Below are 13,593 nucleotides of genomic sequence, written 5' to 3'. Positions count from 1 at the left end.
CAATTCCGTAAGGCCCGGTAGCGTTATAGCCAATTCCGTAAGGGCCTGTAGCGTTACAGCCTCCAACTAGTATCGCATAATATTTGCGAGCTGCTGACTATAGACTTTCTTTGAACGACTCTAGAACCGTCACAGCAGGAACGGGTGGCCGGTAAAAACATCCAAAAATTAATCTGATTTCATCTGGACCTGTTATACGCCACCAACTTCACTGTCACACCCAGCTTCGACCTCAATGGAGAGAATATTTTTGTTAATTGCAATGAACACTCCCCCTTCTATGGCGTCTAATCTGTCTTTCAGATAATCGTTCCATGACTCTCTAAATCGCGTTTTAGTACCTGAATAGTGTAAATTCTCGTAGTCGTTTGTCTTCTGTTTTTGTTTTGAACGGGCAGTGTCGGTTGGTCACAGTCAGTGTGCTCCCTGCCGCCGTTGGATAAGCAGCTGCAGCAGCAAGTCGTATACTCCTAGCTCACTCATTTGTTACATAGTTTAATTCTTAATTTCTTTGCGTGTTTTTGGTACTTGCATTGTTTAATTCGTAAATTTCGGGCGTATTATAGTATTTGAGAGTTGTAGCATCGCGTTTTAGTACCTGAATAGTGTAAATTCGCGTAGTCTCCTTCCGCCGCCGAGCAGTGTCAGCAGTGGGCAAGTAGCAGCATTACTACATTTACTAGGCAATCTTGTATTTTAATAACCGTTTAAATTTTGTCGATTTGTTTGCGCTCTCTGTAGATTAGTTCAGACGTTCTTTGCAAAACAGTTTTTAGCATGGATAGGGACTGCAACTGCTGTGTTCGGATGCAGGCTGAGTTGGCATCCCTTCGCTCCCAGCTTCAGGCAGTGTTGGCTTCGGTCACACAGCTTGAGGCTGTTGCCAATGGGCATCACTGTGGGGGTCCGGATGGGGGTTTGTCGGGAACGGCCAGCTCGTCCCACGCATCCCCCGATCGGACTACGACTGTGGTTGCCCGGGATACTGCCCGCATTGAGGCTGATCCCTCACCTGTGGTAGAGTGGGAGGTCGTCTCAAGGTGTGGCAGGGGGCGAAAGACATTCCGGAGGGCTGAACGGAAGGCCTCTCCAGTTTGTCTGACGAACCGGTTTCAGGCTCTGTCTCAGGCTGATGCTGATCTTCGGCGTGACATGGCTGCTTGTCCTGTTCCAGAGGTTGCCCCTCAGTCTGCAAGATCCGGGCGGTCGCAGAGGGTGGGCTTACTGGTAGTTGGGAGCTCCAACGTCAGGCGCGTAATAGGGCCCCTTAGGGAAATGGCAGCAAGAGAGGGGAAGAAAACCAATGTGTACTCCATGTGCATACCGTGGGGAGTCATTCCAGATGTGGAAAGGGTCCTTCCAGATGCCATGAAGGGTACAGGGTGCACCCATCTGCAGGTGGTCGCTCATGTCGGCACCAATGATATGTGTCGCTATGGATCGGAGGAAATCCTCTCTGGCTTCCGGCGGCTATCTGATTTGGTGAAGACTGCCAGTCTCGCTAGCGGGATGAAAGCAGAGCTCACCATCTGCAGCATCGTCGACAGGACTGACTGCGGACCTTTGGTACAGAGCCGAGTGGAGGGTCTGAATCAGAGGCTGAGACGGTTCTGCGACCGTGTGGGCTGCAGATTCCTCGACTTGCGCCATAGGGTGGTGGGGTTTCGGGTTCCGCTGGATAGGTCAGGAGTCCACTACACGCAACAAGCGGCTACACGGGTAGCAGGGGTTGTGTGGCGTGGGCTGGGCGGTTTTTTAGGTTAGATGGCCTTGGGCAAGTACAGAAAGGGCAACAGCCTCAACGGGTGCGGGGCAAAGTCAGGACATGCGGGGACCAAGCAGCAATCGGAATTGTAATTGTCAACTGTCGAAGCTGCGTTGGTAAAGTACCAGAACTTCAAGCGCTGATAGAAAACACCGAAGCTGAAATCGTTATAGGTACAGAAAGCTGGCTTAAGCCAGAGATAAATTCTGCCGAAATTTTTACAAAGGTACAGACGGTGTTTAGAAAGGATAGATTGCATGCAACCGGTGGTGGAGTGTTCGTCGCTGTTAGTAGTAGTTTATCCTGTAGTGAAGTAGAAGTGGATAGTTCCTGTGAATTATTATGGGTGGAGGCTACACTCAACAACCGAGCTAGGTTAATAATTGGCTCCTTTTACCGACCTTCCGACTCAGCAGCATTAGTGGCAGAACAATTGAGAGAAAATTTGGAATACATTTCACATAAATTTTCTCAGCATGTTATAGTCTTAGGTGGGGATTTCAATTTACCAGATATAGACTGGGACACTCAGATGTTTAGGACGGGTGGTAGGGACAGAGCATCGAGTGACATTATACTGAGTGCACTATCCGAAAATTACCTAGAGCAATTAAACAGAGAACCGACTCGTGGAGATAACATCTTGGACCTACTGACAACAAACAGACCCGAACTTTTCGACTCTGTATGTACAGAACAGGGAATCAGTGATCATAAGGCCGTTGCAGCATCCCTGAATATGGAAGTTAATAGGAATATAAAAAAAAGGGAGGAAGGTTTATCTGTTTAGCAAGAGTAATAGAAGGCAGATTTCAGACTACCTAACAGATCAAAACGAAAATTTCTGTTCCGACACTGACAATGTTGAGTGTTTATGGAAAAAGGTCAAGGCAATCGTAAAATGCGTTTTAGACAGGTACGTGCCGAGTAAAACTGTGAGGGACGGGAAAAACCCACCGTGGTACAACAACAAAGTTAGGAGACTACTGCGAAAGCAAAGAGAGCTTCACTCCAAGTTTAAACGCAGCCAAAACCTCTCAGACAAACAGAAGCTAAACGATGTCAAAGTTAGCGTAAGGAGGGCTATGCGTGAAGCGTTCAGTGAATTCGAAAGTAAAATTCTATGTACCGACTTGACAGAAAATCCTAGGAAGTTCTGGTCTTACGTTAAATCAGTAAGTGGCTCGAAACAGCATATCCAGACAATCCGGGATGATGATGGCATTGAAACAGAGGATGACACGCGTAAAGCTGAAATACTAAACACCTTTTTTCCAAAGCTGTTTCACAGAGGAAGACCGCACTGCAATTCCTTCTCTAAATCCTCGCACAAACGAAAAAATGGCTGATATCGAAATAAGTGTCCAAGGAATAGAAAAGCAACTGGAATCACTCAATAGAGGAAAGTCCACTGGACCTGACGGGGTACCAATTCGATTCTACACAGAGTACGCGAAAGAACTTGCCCCCCTTCTAACAGCCGTGTACCGCAAGTCTCTAGAGGAACGGAAGGTTCCAAATGATTGGAAAAGAGCACAGGTAGTCCCAGTCTTCAAGAAGGGTCGTCGAGCAGTTGCGCAAAACTATAGACCTATATCTCTTACGTCGATCTGTTGTAGAATTTTAGAACATATTTTTTGCTCGAGTATCATGTCGTTTCTGGAAACCCAGAATCTACTATGTAGGAATCAACATGGATTCCGGAAACAGCGATCGTGTGAGACCCAACTCGCTTTATTTGTTCATGAGACCCAGAAAATATTAGATACAGGCTCCCAGGTAGATGCTATTTTTCTTGACTTCCGGAAGGCGTTCGATACAGTTCCGCACTGTCGCCTGATAAACAAAGTAAGAGCCTACGGAATATCAGACCAGCTGTGTGGCTGGATTGAAGAGTTTTTAGCAAACAGAACACAGCATGTTGTTATCAATGGAGAGACGTCTACAGACGTTAAAGTAACCTCTGGCGTGCCACAGGGGAGTGTTATGGGACCGTTGCTTTTCACAATATACACTCCTGGAAATTGAAATAAGAACACCGTGAATTCATTGTCCCAGGAAGGGGAAACTTTATTGACACATTCCTGGGGTCAGATACATCACATGATCACACTGACAGAACCACAGGCACATAGACACAGGCAACAGAGCATGCACAATGTCGGCACTAGTACAGTGTATATCCACCTTTCGCAGCAATGCAGGCTGCTATTCTCCCATGGAGACGATCGTAGAGATGCTGGATGTAGTCCTGTGGAACGGCTTGCCATGCCATTTCCACCTGCCGCATCAGTTGGACCAGCGTTCGTGCTGGACGTGCAGACCGCGTGAGACGACGCTTCATCCAGTCCCAAACATGCTCAATGGGGCACAGATCCGGAGATCTTGCTGGCCAGGGTAGTTGACTTACACCTTCTAGAGCACGTTGGGTGGCACGGGATACATGCGGACGTGCATTGTCCTGTTGGAACAGCAAGTTCCCTTGCCGGTCTAGGAATGGTAGAACGATGGGTTCGATGACGGTTTGGATGTACCGTGCACTATTCAGTGTCCCCTCGACGATCACCAGTGGTGTACGGCCAGTGTAGGAGATCGCTCCCCACACCATGATGCCGGGTGTTGGCCCTGTGTGCCTCGGTCGTATGCAGTCCTGATTGTGGCGCTCACCTGCACGGCGCCAAACACGCATACGACCATCATTGGCACCAAGGCAGAAGCGACTCTCATCGCTGAAGACGACACGTCTCCATTCGTCCCTCCATTCACGCCTGTCGCGACACCACTGGAGGCGGGCTGCACGATGTTGGGGCGTGAGCGGAAGACGGCCTAACGGTGTGCGGGACCGTAGCCCAGCTTCATGGAGACGGTTGCGAATGGTCCTCGCCGATACCCCAGGAGCAACAGTGTCCCTAATTTGCTGGGAAGTGGCGGTGCGGTCCCCTACGGCACTGCGTAGGATCCTACGGTCTTGGCGTGCATCCGTGCGTCGGTGCGGTCCGGTCCCAGGTCGACGGGCAGGTGCACCTTCCGCCGACCACTGGCGACAACATCGATGTACTGTGGAGACCTCACGCCCTACGTGTTGAGCAATTCGGCGGTACGTCCACCCGGCCTCCCGCATGCCCACTATACGCCCTCGCTCAGAGTCCGTCAACTGCACATACGGTTCACGTCCACGCTGTCGCGGCATGCTACCAGTGTTAAAGACTGCGATGGAGCTCCGTATGCCACGGCAAACTGGCTGACACTGACGGCGGCGGTGCACAAATGCTGCGCAGCTAGCGCCATTCGACGGCCAACACCGCGGTTCCTGGTGTGTCCGCTGTGCCGTGCGTGTGATCATTGCTTGTACAGCCCTCTCGCAGTGTCCGGAGCAAGTATGGTGGGTCTGACACACCGGTGTCAATGTGTTCTTTTTTCCATTTCCAGGAGTGTATATAAATGACCTAGTAAATAGTGTCGGAAGTTCCATGCGGCTTTTCGCGGATGATGCTGTAGTATACAGAGAAGTTGCAGCATTAGAAAATTGTAGCGAAATGCAGGAAGATCTGCAGCGGATAGGCACTTGGTGCAGGGAGTGGCAACTGTCCCTTAACATAGACAAATGTAATGTATTGCGAATACATAGAAAGAAGGATCCTTTATTGTATGATTATATGACAGCGGAACAAACACTGGTAGCAGTTACTTCCGTAAAATATCTGGGAGTATGTGTGCGGAACGATTTGAAGTGGAATGATCATATAAAATTAATTGTTGGTAAGGCGGGTACCAGGTTGAGATTCATTGGGAGAGTGCTTAGAAAATGTAGTCCATCAACAAAGGAGGTGGCTTACAAAACTCTCGTTCGACCTATACTTGAGTATTGCTCATCAGTGTGGGATCCTTACCAGATCGGTTTGACGGAGGAGATAGAGAAGATCCAAAGAAGAGCGGCGCGTTTCGTCACAGGGTTATTTGGTAACCGTGATAGCGTTACGGAGATGTTTAATAAACTCCATTGGCAGACTCTGCAAGAGAGGCGCTCTGCATCGCGGTGTAGATTGCTCGCCAGGTTTCGAGAGGGTGCGTTTCTGGATGAAGTATCGAATATATTGCTTCCCCCTACTTATACCTCCCGAGGAGATCACGAATGTAAAATTAGAGAGATTAGAGCGCGCACGGAGGCTTTCAGACAGTCGTTCTTCCCGCGAACCATACGCGACTGGAACAGGAAAGGGAGGTAATGACAGTGGCACGTAAAATGCCCTCCGCCACACACCTTTGGGTGGCTTGCGGAGTATAAATGTAGATGTAGATGTAAATGCCTCAGAGCTTTTTACTTCGGTCCCAAAAATAATTTGAGAGCGATAAATTTACTGGAAGGCAATAAATTTGGGAAATTTAGTGCGAAGTGTCGTTATTCTGAACGCGATCTGATTTCGCTGTCTGCTTACCGACTGATGAGTGTTTATCACAGTGCAGCAGACTACCACCTAGCCTCAATGGCCCTGAGCACCATGGGACTTTACTTCTGAGGTCATCAGTCCCCTAGAACTTAGAAGTACTTAAACCTAACTAACCTAAGAACATCACACACATCCACGCCCGATGCAGGATTCGAACCTGCGACCGTAGCAGTCCCGCGGTTCCGGACTTGAAGCGCCTAGAACCGCTCGGCCACCGCGGCCGGCCTACCACCCAGCCTAAAAATCCCCCATGTGCACTCCACAAATACTCTGATTCCCGAGAAGCTGCTTCCTTTGTGTAGTGCACCTCTGACCTATCAAGGGAAGTCGTACAATTCCTCACCCGAAACGCATTCGCACTATCATCTGTAGTTTATTCCTATTTTCCTCAGAATTTCGAACGTCTTGCACTACTTTACGTTGTCGAATGCCTTTTGTAAGTCGATAAATACTGCGTAGGTTTCTTGATTTGTCTTAAGTTATAAAGCAGAACATCAGAACTGCTGCTGTCTTTACCTTTCCGAAACCCAAACTGATCGTGACATAAGAGATCATAAATTTTCTTTCCCACTCTTGTGTAAATTATACTTATCAGCAACTTGGATGAACTGGCTGTTAAGTTGACTGTGTTGTAGCTTTCTCACTTGTCTGCTGTTACTACCTTCGTGATTTTGCGGTTGACATTTTTCTGAAAGTCTGATGGTATGTGTCCACCTTTAAAGATTTCACACACACCAACTTTAATAGTCGTTTGGTAGTCAATTCCCCTATAATTTCAGGAATTCAGAAGGAATATTATCTATCCATTCTGCCCAAAGCTGTATTGAAGTCTGACTCTAATACTGGATCCCCTGTGTCTACCAAATCGACTCCAACTTCTTATTCAGTCAGGTCATCAGATAAATTCTCCCCCTCGCGCAGGCCAACAATGCACATTTTCCACATATCCACTGTCTTCTCTGCGCTTAAAAGTAGATCTTGATGCCTTGCTTTTAATATCACTGAAGCTTGTTTTGACTTTTCTATACGCGGAGTAAGTCCTTCCGGTTTCTTTGCAGTTTTTGCCAGCTATTTCACTCTGAGTTCCCTGCACTGCTTCGCATTTCTAGCAGCCATTTCGCTTTGCCTTCCCTGTTCTTCTTATTTATTTCATTCCTAAGTGTCTTACATTTCTGTTTTCCTGAATCGGCCTAAGCATTTTTGTACTTCCTTCTTCCGTTGATCAACTGAAACATTTCTTCTGTTACTCAAGACTTCTTCGCAGTTACCTTCCTTGTTGTGCTATCGTACAGAGGTCGTTTTACCACACCAGAGTCGGCAACGCGAATCTATAGCGACGGTTCACTGCAATCCGCAAGGACGTATGGGAGGCGCTCCTGAAGACCACGGGCCCCATATCAGCGCTGCGGCGCCATAATGTTGAGGTCAATACAGCGTCGATCATGCCAGAGTTCGCCAGTTCAAGACATTTACCAGAGCAGTAAATATCATCAAGTAAGACGGTGACAGTTAAAGTTTCTGATGAAATGTACTTCGCAAATGTTGTATTTTGTACCTAAAGAGAACAATTTGTTAATTAAGGCATGAAATGATGCTTTGCTACTCCATGACGGTTGTAAGTTATCCAGTATTTTATTCGTTGATGTAATAATGTGAACTAACACATCATATGTTCTAGTTTGATGTACCATCTCCCAGAGCTTTCAAAGAAACCGCGGTTGCGGCTAGAAGAAAGTAGTTTTGCCTGGTCACAACACTTGTACCTACGTTTGTCTGTCAAGCTACTGTGATCGTCCTTTTTGGAGACGCCAGTTCGTCTTCAAATGGCCAGACAGCGCCGTGTTCATTTTCGCTGTATGTACTCGTATAGTCTCAGGGAACTTCAAACGTATTGCATCACTCCCATCATTTCTCAATGCTCTTTTGCATACTAGCATGCCTTAGAATCCAATAAATGATTTCGGGCCGGCCGGAGTGGCCGAGCGGTTAAAGGCGCTACAGTCTGGAACCGCACGACCGCTACGGTCGCAGGTTCGAATCCTGCCTCGGGCATGGATGTGTGTGATGTCCTTAGGTTAGTTAGGTTTAAGTAGTTCTAAGTTCTAGGGGACTTATGACCACAGCAGTTGAGTCCCATAGTGCACAGAGCCATTTGAACCATTTTTGAAATGATTTCGGAATCTCTGTACTGTTATGATGTATTCAAGGTGAAATCATCTAGAATCTCCAGGCAAGTATCCTGCGGTAAATGGTATTCTGCATTTGCAGGACAACATCACTGAAACAATCCGTGCCGATGTGATAGAAGTGTACGACAGCACTGTAATTAGGTGACGCAGACGAGCCTGAATGACGACGTGACAGAGCAGTCCTCTCTGAAGAACATGCAATAAAAATATAATTGGAGGCTCTGGTACTCGAAAACTGGTAGTCAGACTCGAAACTATAGTGAAAAAGTGAAAAATTGTTCATGAATGAAATTTCAGTTATTGCACCACATTTGAATATTTCAAAGGCTGGGACTGTTCAACTCCATTCAAAAAGGTCGTCCAACCGAGGCAGCAGGGGAAATGTTGCAAGTGTCAGGCCATTCCAGATGATTTCTTTAATCGTCTAATCATCTGAACCAGAGTTGGGTGTACCACTATAGCCCTAACTCAAAGGAACAAAGTAAGCAGTGGAAACAGGTGGATTCATCGCCGCTGAAAAAGGAGAAAACCGAACAATCATCGGGCAAGATCAGACTGCTATGCCGTGGTGCTAACAAGTCCGCGGCTCTCCCCGTCGGAAGTTCGAGTCCTCCCTCGGGCATGGGTGTGTGTGTTGTACATAGCGTAAGTTAGTTTAAGTTAGATTAAGTAGTGTGTAAGCTCAGGGACCGATGACCTACGCAGTTTGGTCCCATAAAATCTTACCACACTTTTTTTGCTATCAAGTTGTGTTCGTAAGAGCCGTACGATCACAGGAGCATACTACGGAAATCTCCTGACGAGGGTATGGGAGCATATCTAAGAGCGTGTGTTTGTAACACATGCTTCTTCTAGGACCTATCAAATTTTACCCCAGTACCTTATTCTCTACCCATTCACTTCGTCCTCTTCCTTCACATGAAGAAATCATTGCGTGGTAGACTTTTCAGCAAGACAGCAGGTTGGTTCTCTTGCTGGGACATTTACTGAACAGTCAAAACGCAACCCTCTACAACTGAGATTCACCCCATGTCATCCATCGTGGGGAAAAATGAATCTCATTGAAGGGTGGACATGTCGAGAATGGCCACCAGTATAACCGAGTTTCATGGTGGGACTGTTTTTGTCGGACGGTAGTGTCCTGGACATCTCGTGATGTAGCAGCATATGAGACACAACCGATGTCTGCTCTCAGGGGCCATTGTATGGTCCTTTTTCTTGGACGTACTACTGCACACACTGCACCCTATGGCGAGTAGTCGTAACAGTTCACAACCTGGTGGCTTATCTTAACAAAATAGGCAGCCACTGAAATAATTTTTACTTATTTTTCTTTTATAACTGAGTCCCTCCACCTGTCTTAGCGGGTGCAGCGGCGCTGTTATGAACTTCCTGGTAAAAAATAGTCCACTCACCTTACGGTGATCTCTTCTTCTGTAGTCCAGTCCACGGCTGCCCTGCTAGAAAACGAGTAATGTTCTTCGGTTAGAGAAAGCTGTAGCGGAAACTAGCCGCACTACATGTATCTAAAGGCTACACCAGAAGAATCTCTTGTAAACGGTTTTTCTGACTATTGAATGAAAGTCTTCGGTTGAGTGTTACTATAAAAGGTTTTTCTAACTATTGGATGAGAGAAAATCTTCGAATGAATATTACTTTATTGTTACTTCTTTGATACAAGTTAACCACCAAGTTTTTGTTAATCTGCAGTTACAGTTTCATCACTCACACGCAGTCACATTCACTCGTAATTGTAGCCATGTTATGGTATTAAGCCGAACCTGTTACCAGAAAGTTAAGGAGTGGATTTTTAATGAAATTAAACTGCTCGCTTTATGTTACATTAATCGGTCATTTTGCGCGTTCATTTCTCGGTCACGACCCATATAACATGCGACGCGGATTTTAGTTATTCATAAAGTCACAATTCGTACAGAAAATATGGAATTTCGCGCGTTCGTCTTTCTCGTTTGCCGGTAAACACTTTCGAACATAACGCGACCAGTCGTCATGGTGGTAAGCTTCGATTCCATCCTAGACACCACCAAGCAGTTCTCAAGCCCACAAAATTCGTGCGAATGTACTCTCTTCCGACTGGCGGAGGAACATAATAACCAATGATCTACTAGAATTCAACCGCAATATTCCACGTCTTTTGCTCTGTCGTAAGAGCAATTTATCAAATAAAACATTTAGATAACCCACAACTAACAGATATTTCCCTCATTTAGTAAATGAATTATCTGTGTTCCTTATTTCTCCGATGCTATAAACTGAGTAAATAAACTTAATAAATTTCCTCTTACGATATGACTCACTCTCACTGTCCGGATATAGTTCTCACACTACCATATACACAGTTAATATTCATCTATCATATTATGTGGCATTCACACATTATTGGAAGCAGATAACAATTATTTATTAAAGTACATTCGTCTGACAACTTCTGCTTTCAATTATCAGTATGACAGCGTCGTCGTTTGGCCGCAGCCTTAACACCTTGGAATTCATAAGTGTAAAGAGCACATCTCTGCATGAAGCTCTCTACTATCGTCTGCCCTTTATAGGCATAATGCAAGGCGCTGCACCTCACGGGGGAGGTTCACATTCTGCTGCATGTTGTCTTCCACACGGGTTTGAGGCTGCTGTCTCCTGGTGAAGTTGCTCTTCGATTTTCTAAATGTGTATCAGTTACCTTTTTTAGTTTCAAGAACTCTTTTGTAGAGTGTAACAATACTTGATATGTCTTCTGTTACTGAAGATGATTTTTATCTTCGTGCGAGACACACTGAATACCATCTCTGTAATGGGAAGTATTTGAATTTACGTTCTTTGAAGGTAACAATTTTCATGCGTAGGCAGGTTCGTCTTGAAATAACAACTTTATTTCATTATTTAGTGATTGGCTTCCCCCTTTGGCGATATCAAGCTACTATCTCAGAAGTGAAATCCATGTGTAAAAAGGAAAAAGAACAGTATGCGGTCCTTACGCGGACTATTTAAAATGAAACGAACACTGAGTGGTTAGCGTCATAAAATTAAACAGAGTGCATGTCGTCGAACTCCATTTAATTTTAAGACGCTGGCTAGACCATACGTATTTTCCTTTTAAATAAGCTACTAAAATATTTTAATATGAAATAAGTTGACACAGTGACAAAACCTACGTAAGGATCGTTTTCTTCCTTTTTATATATAGATTTCACGTCTGAGATACTAGATTGATAATGCACAAGAAGGCCAAATTAGCTAGTCGCTAAATAATGAAATTAAGTGGTTATTTCGAAATAAAACAGCTGACGCAGGAAAACAACTTCCCTCTAGAAATTCACTGTGGCCGTAGACCCATACATATAAAAGTCTTAATTTGTATTCGTAGATCAGTTCGGGAGTGGATGTTCTATCCAGTCACGTCAAGAAATTACTTATGAAGGGACTTAAGTATCCAGTGAAAGATACTGCAGGTACGAAGAAACTAACGTATAAAAATGATCTAGTGAATGGCGTTGGAAGTTCCATGAGGCTTATCGCTGATGATGCTATTGTATACCGAGAAATCGCAGCCCTACAAAATTGTAGTGAAATGCTGGAAGATCTGCTGAGGATCGATACTTCGGGCAGAAAATTAAAACTGACCCTCAGCATAAACAAATGTAACTTATTGAGCTTAAATAGCCAGAAAGTCCCATTATTATGTGATTACAGGACTGCAGAACAATAACTGGAAACAGTTACACCAATAAAATATCCAGGAGTATGTGCACGGTGCGATTTAAAGTCGAACGACCGCATAAAACTAATCACCGGTAATGCATATGCCAGACTGGGATTCACTGGAATAATTTTCAGCATATGTAGTCCACGCACAAAGGCGGTAGCTTGCAAAACCCTCGTCGAACAATACATGGATATTGCTCCTCAGTCTGGAATCCGAACCCGATAGGATTGATAGAACAGACAAGATCCAAAGAAGAGCAGTTTGTTCCATCATAGGTTCGATTAATAAGCATGAAAGTCAGTCAGCTTAGCCCGGAAGTGTTAATTACTGAAGACGCCGGCCGTGAAAGCCTACACGCTATGATAAGCGTGAAAGTGTCACGGAGAACTCAGGCAGTTCCAGCAGTAGACGCTGCAAGAGAGGCGTTTTGCAACACGGTGAGCTTTAATGTTAGAGTGACGAGAGAGTATGTTCCTATAAGAGTCAACTAATATACTGATTACTCCTAAGCATACCTTAAGGAGAGAGCGTGAAAGTAAAATTAGAATATCCGAGTTCACTCTGAGGCTTACCAGCATTTGCTCTTCCCGCGGATCACTCGCGACTGCAACGGGAATGGTCGGAAGTGACACTGGAACACAAAGTACAGGTCGTTTGAGGGGTATAGATGTAGATGTAGATTTATAAAATATCAAGTTGACGAGGCAGCCACTAAAGAGAAGGCAAGAGTTTCAAGGAACATAAAACGTTTAATTCTTCGTGAGAAGATACAAACAAAATTTTTAAAAAGAAACAATGTAAAATAATAAAAGTACAAGGTAAACAAAATAGAATCTTATGTTAAGTACGCTGTACATTTCATTAGTGAAGATACAAGGTAGAATAGTAACTCACTAAAGAGACAAAATATACAAGCATTCGAAAATTTATTTTAATTTGTGTATAGTTCAGAGATGAATCAGACACAGTTAACTCATAGTGGATATAATGACACTTAGCTAGTAATACCAGACGAGATGTGTAAGACGTTCGAGGTATAAAGAAAGAAATCAATGAGATGATTGACTGAGTTCGGGCGCCAAGTGTCCATTTCTATGATGTGCTTGGGAGTGAAGTCAACATTTCGTCACAGTATTGGGGCGGTTTCGTGGCAGATTTCACTGTCAATTGTGTCTTGAAAATAGGTGCTTAATATCTGAAACCGATCGTTGAACTACATAAACTTTTCTGTGCAAGTGAGACCGTGGTGTATACCACATCAATATTCTCTTTTCAGTGATTTAGGTTGGATTAGTGTGTTACTTATATTTTTTTCATTTCATATGTCTGCATTTCTTATTCAGTGCAGCTTACATTCGATTTGACTCTCCTCATAATCTTGGGCGAATCTCTGATGCTGTGTTAAATCTCACGTTTTTAAACAAGGTGAGGCTGGTATTAACACAAGAACTCATGTTTCCCTTCATACAC

This window comes from Schistocerca serialis, chromosome 4, assembly GCF_023864345.2.
Source record: "Schistocerca serialis cubense isolate TAMUIC-IGC-003099 chromosome 4, iqSchSeri2.2, whole genome shotgun sequence".
Taxonomy (NCBI): Eukaryota; Metazoa; Arthropoda; class Insecta; order Orthoptera; family Acrididae; genus Schistocerca; species Schistocerca serialis.
The sequence above is the reverse complement of the archived record's forward strand: the minus strand, read 5'-3'. Positions refer to the sequence as shown.